The sequence below is a fragment of the Perca fluviatilis genome, chromosome 19, assembly GCF_010015445.1.
Source record: "Perca fluviatilis chromosome 19, GENO_Pfluv_1.0, whole genome shotgun sequence".
NCBI lineage: Eukaryota > Metazoa > Chordata > Actinopteri > Perciformes > Percidae > Perca > Perca fluviatilis.
Genome location: NC_053130.1, coordinates 15277326 through 15289680, shown reverse-complemented (window position 1 = coordinate 15289680; position 12355 = coordinate 15277326). Strand labels below are relative to the sequence as shown.

Below are 12355 nucleotides of genomic sequence, written 5' to 3'. Positions count from 1 at the left end.
GTTTATGGTACCTTTCTCCTCTAATTATCAATTGAGACACTCTATACAGTCAATAGCTCAGAAAGCCTTTATATTTAAAGCTCCTTGTGATTGAAATTAATCTACCAGTAAATATTTGATACATATCATCTTTCAAACATGCCCGTTCGTCTTATAGTATGAATTGTACATTATACCACCTCTTTATATGTTTTCTAACTTTATTACTTATATATATATATATATAATATAACTTACATAAATACGCTATGAATGATTGATCAAATATCATGCTCTGCTTGGAGTTAGATCTCCTGATGTGGTTTTAATCATTTAATATTTAGTTGTTTTTTTTTGCTTTGTTTTTGTTACATTTGGTTTTGTTTAATTTTTATATATATATAAAATTGTTGTATTACTGTCATTGAGGGCCCCCTTTAAAACGAGATGGTACATCTCAAGGGGTTATTCCTAGTAAAGAATTTCCAACAATAACAAGAAATAACTTGTCATTGTTTAATTTCATCAGGCAGTCAAAGCTAATGAAATCTCTGCACCCAAAAATACCCAGTGAAGCTGGAGTGATAATCTCGACCCCTCCCCCTCCACTGCTTTGCCATAATGTGATGAATAAATGTTTCTGTGAGTGAGTGACTGCATGCCAGCATAAGTGCACATACTCATTGTATATGTGTGTACTGTATGCCACTCTTGTTAATTCTTTTCACAAGACAGTAATTATTCTGATAAGATGCCTCTTTCCTCTGCAGGAGTGCTACATTCAGCTCTGTTTATGAAATCTGTGGAGGAACTGTTCATTATAGGAGGAAAAGATGTATAATCAAATGAATGACAGGCCCAGAGATTACAAACGTCTTACTCTGTTCAGGGATCTTGTGTGGTAAAAAACAATTCTGCCATGTTTCAAATATAACATCTAACTTATTACAACTTCAAGAGCACATGATAGTCTTTGTCCCTTAATATTTGTCTTAATCCTTTGCACACTACCTCCAACCTACTCGTCAATATAAAGTGATTTTTATTCCGCCACCAGCAGTTAGTTTCAGTTTAACAGTCTGTTGCTAGTAGCAACCAATACTAGCACATTCCCATAGCAGTTTAATATTGGTACATCCAATGTTTTCACAGCTCTGTGACCAAGCAAATATTGTCAGGTATCTTCTATCCAATCTCTAAATGACCTTGTTGGACCACTATATGTTTACTTCATTTATTATAGCTACTTGGTAGCTTATAGTTGTTCTTCCACTTTCTTCCTGCAACCCTGTCTCAGAGAAATTACATTTATAAATGTGTTTCAAGAGACACGTAATGCCACCTGAATTATGTTTTTAGCAACATAATGAGGAAACATTTTTTATGAACGTATCGGCAAACTGTTTCGGCAAAAGAATAATACTGTATAAATTATAGAAAACATCACATCTTATTCACTATCATCTACTTGTCATGGGGCATGAAATTAAGTTTGGTTTTAGGAGGCTGTGGGTCAACAAATATAAATGCCATTGCCTCTCAGTCAGGTACTTTAATTGTATTGATGTGGTACCAAACATCGCGGGCTCTTCACTGCCTCAGACCAGAATTGGCAAGACAAAATTTACTTGATGAAACTGTGATGATATATTATATATCAAGCCCTTTATTTTGCTTTTCTAACCCTGTCCTTGCACCCTTTGCCCGTCATACAGTATGTTCTGCTGCTTGTATTTTTCCCCCATTCAGGTAAGAAACAACAATCAGTCTTTCTTGATGAAAGGTCGGTCGCACATTCTCTCTCAGATTTGCTCAACATTAGGGAGTCTAGCATTTCAGCTACAAATGGTTACATTGTATGCGTTCTAGACTGCTGGATCCACCTATCTGATCTTTGCACTGGAAAAATCTAACTAAATTCCACATTTAAATCTGTAACATGCATCTTGTTCCACACTCATTGATTTTGATTCTCAAGGTGACATTTTCTACACTGTGCTAGAAACAGCTTGCTTACCATAGATAGATCATCAAGTTCATAAGATCAATAAGTCCAAAAACAGCCACAGGTGGGTCATACATGTTTAGTCTGTGAAGGATTAGCTTTCATGTTCCTCCCAACCAACCTCTTCCACTGATCACTATCCATATCTGAGACCCCATTTACACGTAATTTTAAAGCTATAGTGCTTAGTTTCTGTCGCCCTCATGTGGAATTCTAAGTAATGACAACAAAACTGTCGGCGCGTCCACATGACACAAGCCTTCTGTGATCGTGCACAGCCCCCACCCTCCTCCACGCAGTTGCTCGTAGCCAAGGAGCACACGGAGGATTAACAAACACGATAGAATCTTCAGAAGAGGTAATTATCTTCACGTGAATTGCCGGATGACACAATCTTCTGAACATAGCCATACTGAGAAATACAGAGAGTGTTGTGTGGAGCTGATAGTCTTAATTAGCTTTGTAGCAACTCACTGGCAATGGCTTGAATGTAACGGACGTTCATTAAAATCGAAACGTTACTCACTAAAGCTTTAAGTCTCTTGTATCCCGAACAAATATAAATTACATTTAAGGCCTTTTCATTTCACGTAGACACATATGCGCTTCTGTTGGCCAGATTACAAATCTGATTGCAATCCATTTTTTCCCACAAATGCGCTTGCAAATCTGGGTCTGCCATACTCCAGTTCAGAGGGTGATGTTAATGCATCTGAAACTGCTACAAACACCAGAAGACAAATAGCTTCTGCACTTAAGCAGGTGAGTTACAACAAATAGTAGTTAGCAATAACAGCTATCTAACTAATAACCACCACCACTGACCATTAACTAACATCAACAAATAGATGAATTGAATAACGAGCGTGATATCTTCTTAGACTCATTTTCTCAAGCGACATGGAGAACGACACCTAATTTCAGTGTAACTTTCCATTAACATGCACAGACCCTGTAGAGTCTACTTCCACAGAGCACATAGTGACGTAGTTACATGTGGACAGACGGATGCATTACCTTTTTAACATCTGGCTTGATTGCGTCTCGGAAGGCGGTTTGAGCAACCAAATTCTTTTTGGATGCATTTACATTAATTAAGTTAAGTGTAAATGGGGTATAATATTCCAGACAAGTAGCACCTGATTTAAGGTATTGCTAAGTGAAGCAGCTCCACAGAGTTTCCTGAGCCATGTTCTCTAGCAGTGCTGGGGTTATAACTTCACTAGCAAATATCATTTTGTAAAACAGACTTTCCCCCAGAGCAAGATTTTCATATTATTAGCCTGTCCATATTGTCACTTGCAACTATTAGCATAAAACAAGAAAATCATTTGTTCAAAGCTACACCTGTGGGGCTGTTTTCTGACTGACTGACTGACTGACTGACTGTGTATTGCTGCTGTCTGAAGTTGCCTCTCTCTGGATGTTTTAACCTTTTAAGCCGTCTAGAGCCCCAGAAGAGCCTCTAGCTCCGGGCTCACACCTGCTCTCCAACTGAGAATCAGGACAACAGCAGCAGCAGGGGCCCTCAGTCCACACACACACACACACACACACACACACACACACACCTATAACACATGCACTTAGACAAGAAAGTACATACAAACTCAAATGCCTTGATGCAACTAAAATAAGGCGCATTGTCAAGTTATAAGCACCAGATAAAAATACAGGCAGTAACAACCTCGACTTCAAACAGCAGCAGCAGCAGGGGCCCTCAGTCCAGACCCACACGCACACACACACACACACACACACACCTATAACACATGCACTTAGACACAAAAGCACATACAAACTCAAATGCCTTAATGCAAATAAAATAAGGCGCATTGTCAAGTTATAGGCACCAGATAAAAATATAGGCAGTCACAACCTCGACTTCAAACAGCTAGGTAGGGGCTTCCCTGCCACCATTAACATTTTACCATCAGATTTTTTGCTGCACTCTGGCAACAGTGTTACCATGGCAGCCATGAAAACGAAGATTTTTCCGCGCTCTGTCCCACTGGAATTCTATCTACCGATGCCATTCTTTCCATCTTCTTCTGTCCCTGTTTCTGCATTGTATTTACTTATCTAATGAAACCCTTTATCCTATGGCATTATAGTTTTCCTGTACCTCTGAACACATCAGCACGAGGTGTTGGAAAGAGACGGAATGAATGAATGAAAAATAACTTTTGCAACAAAATGTGTTTGTTTTTCTAACAATCATAAGTAATTCCTGTTGCTTTCTGTAGTGCAATTTAATATGTAATTTCATATGTGTTATCTCTATTGCTCTGTTTGTGTAATTGCTTGTTAAATTCCAATGTGTAATGCCTGTGTGTAATGACATTTGCATATTTACTATTTGATGCATTTACACGTATGTCAGTCTCTCATTTCCCTGCTCTTGGTTGCACTTCTAATTGTGATGAGTAGCCTACAGTTGGAAAAGACGTAGCAGCACAGTAGATGGTGCCTCTGTGCTTCTCATTAAGAGTGCACTCACTAGCTTTCCTGATTCTAAGAGCTCTTCTCTCCAACTCTTTACAGCCCAGCTCTGGCTAATGATGGTGCTCTGTTCCGCACACAACCACACTAGGTTCACAACATAGAGTATAATTTGTTGTTTTTCTTAAAAGCTGCAGTGGTGTTAAACCTCCATGGTATACATTATATACTGCTAATACTCTAAACATACTTACATCTACTCTCTAAGGTCATCTGTCCATTTACTTAAAAGTGCAATGTGTTCCCTCTTCAGCAAATGTGGCTCTTCTCTCCCTTAGTACATACTGTGTGGATTGGACCTGCCACTACTTTAGATATTACAGTTGCAAATTATTTATTGTCATAAAAATTACAGAGAAGCAGTCGGTTTAAAATCTTAGGCCCTGTTCAGACCTGGTATTAAAGAGCCCCTATTATACTCCTTTCCAGCGTCATAATTGTACTCTTGTGGTCTACTAGAATTGGTTTACATGTTTCTCATACTGCCCAATGCTGCAGTGCCTCCACCTGAAACACTCCGTCTGAGCTCTTGGCCCGCCATCCTGAAAAGCCCAGTCTGCTCTGATTGGTCAGCTGGCCCACTCTGTTGTGATTGGTCATCCAAATTCAAACAAGCCGCTGGGCATAATAGGGGCTCTTTAATATGCTTCTTGGGTAATCTAATCACAAGTGAACAGCTAACGGTGTTCTAAAATTCAGCTGAATTTATAGGAAATTGCCATATTTGAAGTGCAAAGTGAAAGTGCTCACTCTGGTTTTCAAAAAGCACAGAAGGAGGGTGCTTTTACATGCTGCACTAACTTGATTTTTATCACAGTGAAATCAAATTGTATAAAATACTGTTATTTGTATCTGCTGGCAAGGAAAATAGCTGTTGCTTGGTATTCTGAGAGCATGAGAGCAGTCCCCAAGAATGAGAGGAGGCCCCGACTAGGTACTGGTGTTGTTGAATCATACTGCCGGGTCAAAGAAAGGCTGGAGGGGATCTCAGTCCCTTATCAAGTCATGTGAAAAATGTTAAAGTGCAGAAAGAATGTTTTTTAGGTAGTTTGCTCTTCTTAATAAGAGTTAAAGAGTAAGGCACACTGACAATCAACATGTTTTATTATTTAAACACAACAGACCCCAGCAAAAGCCGCCATTCTCCACCAGTCATAATGTTTAACTCAGCCTGGTCTCACAGAATTCCGTGAAATGACAGCGCATTACATGGTGGTGGAACGGAATGTGTGAAAATTCCATGTGGCCACCATGGAAAACAATGCCAATGTAAAGTCAATGAGAAGATGACGTACAGTAGCATTAAGAGCGACTAAGGTAGTGAGTAGTATGTAAGGCCGAAATTCCGCGTAAGGAGGTTGGTTGGGGTGGTGGATAGGTCAAACACAGGACTTTCACCCAGGAGACCAGGGTTTGTGTCCCGCATGTCACGTTTCCTAAAGTCGCTTTCTTCTTTTCCTAAACCCAACCATCCGGTTCTTCTTGCGTGTCACGGAACCGTAAGCCCACCCATGACCTTTTCCTTAACTTAAGGGGCCGTGTTTATTTAACAGAATTGTTCCGTGGGCCCATCACAGAATGTTTTGCGATTTCGTGAAACTGCCACAGATTTTGAGTTAATTGAAGCTGCAGATCTGCAGCTTCAATTAACTTAAAATGTTGATTTCATGGAATTCTGTGAAATCAGGTTGGTTTAACTTGTTGCCTGGTTCTCCATGGAGTCAAACCTGTAACCAGTGTTGTAATGTAACGGAGTACAAATACCAGGCTCGACATAAGCAATGGCCCGATGGCCCGCCCGGGGCCAGTAAATACGTATGTCGGGCTGGTTGCAGCCACAGTCACTGGTGTGTGCGTTACTTCACGCAGCACATGTAGCCTACTGACTGGAAACGTTACCGAGGATTATTTACCAGATGGGTAAGATGGCGCAGATGAACGCTACACTCGTTACTGTAAGTAAGTAGCCTACAATAAAACCTCCATGATTAAAGAGTCAATAATTATCAATAACCCACGTACCTGTTCTACAGGCAGAAACACGTAGAAACCCATATCTCAGTCTGATCTGTCTGCGCTGTCCACTCTCGTCCACCGCGCTGTGCAAACACAGCTCTACTCTGCAAACAGCTACTTTACAAACAAGCTAAAATGAAAGATGTCAGTTTGTAGTCTGACTGTTTGTCATAATTTGCAACCAATCTTGAACTTTGGACAAACTCTTGTAAACGTAGCTGATTTCTAAACGAGCCATCCTCTCGCTGGAGCGGTAAACCTATGGATGTATTTTAAGACCAAAACAAATACACGTGGCTACTTAATATGCACGTGAATGACGCGTTCTTCATTGTTGACGATGTTGCCAGTTGTATTATTTAGCAACAGAATCGTCTTATTTCAAATTAGGCATACAGGACTAATCTGAGATCATTTTCTAGTTAAGTAGCCTATCTAGTTATCATTATGGATTTTCCATGTTTTTAGGGGTTTGCTTACTAATGTAAAAAATATAGCATTAATTTAGTAAGAAAGTGAAAATATCAAGATGACAAGATGATGCGTATTAGGTATAATTTTCTTTTCTTTATTTGAATGTAGTTGATGACCCCTGGTCTAGCTTTGCTGATAATGGCACAACATCCAGTGGCAGTGGCTAGCTTTTTTCCTGCTTTTTTGTCCTTTTCCAATCACACCTATGATATTTCTTTCAGGGCCAGTAAAAATGTAGAAGGGGCCAGCAAAACTCTGATCTACTGGCCCTTGGGGCCAGTGGGGATTTTTTTATGTTGAGCCCCAGCACCCCACCCCCCGACAATAGTGGTGAACTCGGTGAACAGGGTAGTGGTGCAGATAACGTCATACACCCGTGTTGCAAGAAATGTTTCTGTACATTGATGTCAGCTCTAAACATATGCTGTTTGTTCTTTGAACTTAAGAGAATTGTGTCTGAAAAGTCCCTGAATATGCTTTATGCTTTACTATAAGAAAGCCACAATAAAAGTTCTAACCGCTTGCTTTTAAAAAAAAAAACTTTTACTTTTACTTTTGATACTTAAGTACATTAAATATCAGAAAATTACTTTTGATACTTAAGTACATTAAATATCAGAAAATTACTTTTGATACTTAAGTACAGTATATATCAGATACTTTAAGACTTTTACTTAAGTAATATTCTAAAAGGTAACTTTCACTTCTACCGAAGTCTTTTTCTAGTACGATACTTGTACTTATACTCAAGTATTGCTTTCTAGTACTTTATACAACACTGCCTGTAACTTATCTCACTCACTAAGGGCAGGGTGATTCCTGAGACTGAGCAGAAGTAGTCTACTACACATACACCCTTGCACATTTACACACACTCGCATGCACATTTTCCTCTCTTTGATTGATTAGAAAGACAACTGTTTGCTCACTCCCCAGCGGAAGGAAGGGATTTTAAACAGCTGAGCTACAACTCTATCACAAGGGCCATTCTCAGAAGTCTCCAGAACAATGATGTTGCTGGGGCTTAATTTTCTTTCTGTGATGCCATGATATGAAGTGTTATTTTTAGTAACACGTGTGTGTGTGTGTGTGTGTGTGTGTGTGTGTGTGTGTGTGTGTGTGTGTGTGTGTGTGTGTGTGTGTGTGTGTGTGTGTGTGTGTGTGTGTGTGTGTGTGTGTGTGCAAGCCTGCTGCTGGTAAATACCCAACATATACTTGATGGGTAGAGCTGAATAGGATTTCTCTCCACCTCATCCGGATCTCCCTTTAAATGCTCAAAGTACTTCTCAATATGAATTATAATGACATTGTTTTTGTTTTTTTGAAAAGTATAATCTAGTCATATAAAGCATTAGTGTGCATTAGATATGATCCAACTGAGAGCACAGCTGAGTTTCTGCAACGACGTCTGAGACTGCTTTTTCCACCACTATCATTAAGATGGAGCACACAGATAGTCAGTCTCACTGATTATGTTAGTAGTGACTGGCAGTGACCTCACTCTCTGAGGAAGGACTGGTCCTAAACAATGTCAGGAGTCCCAACACTCGTTTAGAGCCACTGTGACTGATCAATACGCTAATTTGTGTGAGTGCCACAAGCTCGTCTCATATTTGTTAGAGCCATAATTTTGTTTCCTAATTTTCTATTTCATTTGCTGGTAATAAAAAGTTCATACTTTACCTTGGGAACAAAAATCTTGACTTTACTGGTTGAAAGCTATGGAAAAGGCTACTGTAGACCACATGCCACACAACATGTGCTTGTGACTAATGTGTGTTCATATTTAGAGCAAGTAAAACAGGTGACGGCTTGTTAGCAATTTTAAATTAAACAATGAGACCTACAGAGTAAAGTGCACTACTGTTTGACCGTGTCGACTGTGTAGTGTAGTGTTAAAATTATCTATTAATTGTTCAAATTAATTCAGACAGCAAAGTAATCTGCAGCTATTAAGGTTAATCATTTCAAGTAATTTTTCAAAAAAAAAGACAGTACCTACTGTATTGGAAGTTACTTCTCCAATGTGAGGATTTGCTTTGATTTGATTTTTTATATCATCGTAAACTGAATATCTTTTGTGTTTTTGACTGATGGTTGTACAAAATAAGACATTTGAAGACATCACTGTGGGCTGTAAGAAATTGTTACAGGCATTTTTGGCTATTTTCTGACATTTTATAAAGCAAAAAATGAATCAAGAAAATAATTAACAGATTAATCGATGGAAAGAATTGCTAGTTGCCGAATTAACCCTTTTACCGTGATTTTGAAGTCACAGCTTAAGTTGGCATTTTCGAGACACAGACTGCGCCACAACAACAATATTGCTTTAAATTATTTCTTTCCCGCTGTTCAACTTCGGTCAACAGCTTTATAATCGCACCATCCTGAATTGCAGCCTGTCATGCTGTCCAAGTCTTTATAAAGCAGTGGCATTTTGATGCTATAAAAAGATATTATTTAGCAAAAGGCCACCATCCCTCTCTCTAGTCTGTCTGCAGACAAAAAAATATAAATTTTGTCCTGCTTCCCTTGAGTCCACTCCCTTATTTTGCTGTCACTGCTGTCCTGTATTTATCACCTCTCTCTTTTGTCTCTCACTCCTACCCCTTTCTTCCTCTTTTCTCTTCGGTCAACATCTTCCCAGTTGTTGTCATGTGAAAATGATCTGATATGGATTTTGATGGCAAGGGGATGTCTCAGGCAACATTTTTCTCTCAGGCTGCATGTGAAATTCCACCTCATTTGCAAAGACTGGCAGAGCCTACCCCCAAATGTGTAAATAACTACACTTGTACACAAGTGTCCTGAAACTGAACGTAACATATTGATTGGTGGAGCTTGTTGGGGACACTACGCAGCCTAGGAGTAAGTGCTGCTCAAAATGTTGAAGTCAGGGCAGACTTTACAGGATCCATTTCTCTTGGGAGAGTCCAAGCAAGTGTTCACACATGAAATCACCTAAAGGCTGAAAAGGATAGGGATTGAAGGAAAACGAATATCCTTGTCAGTCCCTCCAGGAATTTTCCTGGAAATGCAACAATTAATACAAGTTTAACCAATCCTCGTATTATTTTGTAGAGCTATTAATCTTGTCTCATCCCTGAAATACATACATACCGCTTAGAATTGTGTAATTGGACAAACACTTGCACATGTTGCCACATAAAATGGTCCAACACAGTTTTTGTAACAGTTTAGAAATGAAACGTTTATTATTGATTTACTGTATTATCTATTTGTTTTTCCGAGCCTTTTGTTTTAATATTGTTATTTTAATTGAACAGACTTCAGAAGTAATTTCATTGTCATGTACGTTTCTTTTGAGGTTTCTTTTGTTTATTTCTATGATTTCAACACAGATTTGTTGGTCACAATGATAAGTAACACAAAACAAATAAGGTGCATCCCCTGGACACATGGGTATTGAGTTTACTGCTTCCTTTCGATTTTAATGTGTCAGAGACACATGGCGCGTACCTAGCAACTTCACTGGGTTTGACAAACAACTTGCAAAGAACGAAAATGAAACGTGTGATAAAACATCTACAGTATCACAGTGAACATTGAGTCTGCTTTTATTGTTTTCTGAATCATGTTATCCCTTTGTTGTAGGTGCAGATTGATTTGGAAAGCTAGCAAACATACACACTGTGACAAATTTTCTGAAATCAAGCCAATTTCTGAAAATTCTGAAATTAATAGAATCCAAATTATGCCTGGAAGATAGGAAAGACACAATCAAAAATCTAAAACTCTGTACTATACTGAAATGGTTGGCACTAATTTAAGTAAATGGGCTAAAAAATGCTGTATCACTTTTATGGTGCTTTAAGACTAAAAGCAGCTAGCCTACAACACATCAAGCTCCTTTTACGCTCACTGGAACAAATTGAAATGTTGCACACTGCACCACAATTGAAACAAACACTGCAAATGTAATCATTATGTCAGCTACCTAAAGACTGGGTGGTGAAAAAGCCTTGAGTTGTTCTTGATTGCTTTGAGTGTGTTCAAATCATACCTGCAAACAATTTCTCTAACTTTAATTATTGCACATAAATGGCTCTGGTTTTCTTAATAGGCAACAGACTCCAATAATGTCTTAATTATAACTATTAGCAATAATGTCATCATATTTTGAGTTACCTTTGCAGTCAAAGGATGGAGGGGGGCTACTGTACACATTTTTGTGGAGTCCACATTAACAGGCTCATCATCGAAATTCTACCGAGATGTAGTTATTCATGCATATGTGAGAGCTTTCAATGTCAATTACACTGAGGATATATCCTCCTCTATAGGGTTCTACGTTCAGATCAAATTAAATGTGTTAATTGGAAGCTGAACCCAAATGCACACTCATCAGGTAGTTGCATGATTTCCATCGGAGGCCGACACCTCTTATACCCTGGGGCACAATTCCTCAGTACATTCTTCTAGAGACATACATTAAAACAAAGACAACCACCCTCTGAGACCCAGTGTCAGTGACCCTGTTAGACAGTAAACACACTTCTGCCAATGTAGACAATTACATCATTCGTTCCATGCAGAGTTTTTATAAAGCAGCCACCTCACCAGCTATGCGCTGACGTACACTTCTAAAGATCGTGGCAGGAAGTACATGCTGGTGGGCTGGTGGCAGGCAAAAGAACATATAAAAGAAAAAGACAGACACTCTGTCGCCTCTGGGAAGGGGAATATTTCATCCCATAAAAGTTGACTCATCTCCCTGTGAGCATTTGTTGCCATAGCAACAGGAGCTGGGAGTTTCTGTTAGGTTGGCTTTCTGTTGGTTACTGGTAGGAGATCATGGGACATGAAATGGGTCAGTAAGGTGAGTGCAACCTCGCTGCCACCATCAACAACCCTGGTTTCCTCCACACTCAAACTCACGCCTTCTTGCCCTTGTCTACAGGCCCAAGGGACCCCCTGTCCTTCATGCATTTATTGATACCCTTCATTCATTCATTCATTCATTCATTCATACCTGGGTCACAAACAAAAATCAACCAGGCCAGATTATATTGAATAAGTATTCTTAATGGTCTTAAGTGCCAGCTGGAGCACTCAGACACTAACCTACATTCATTTATTACAATTTGAACTGAAAAAAAAAGAAAAAAGAAAATATTTTCACCACCCAGACCTTATCTCATCTCACCTTTTTGTCTATTTATTATTCTATCCAAAGACACATTTTCCAGCTATTTCCCATTTCCTTCCTTACATAAACACACATTTTTCATCCTGACACACACTCTTCTAACACACTTGGTCTCAAATGTGCGTAGACCACCATCTGTCCTATCCTTTCTCAGTCTCCTCTCCTTACTCTGTTAGGCTGACTATTCAAATCCCCAGTCTGATAGA

At 39.2% G+C, this 12355-nt stretch overlaps 1 protein-coding gene across 2 annotated transcripts in view; it reads right to left on the bottom strand.

Moving 5' to 3' along the window:
• LOC120548216 (cGMP-dependent protein kinase 1) overlaps positions 1-12355 on the bottom strand; it is an 88343-nt gene that overhangs the window by 47862 nt on the left and 28126 nt on the right. The window lies entirely within an intron of this gene.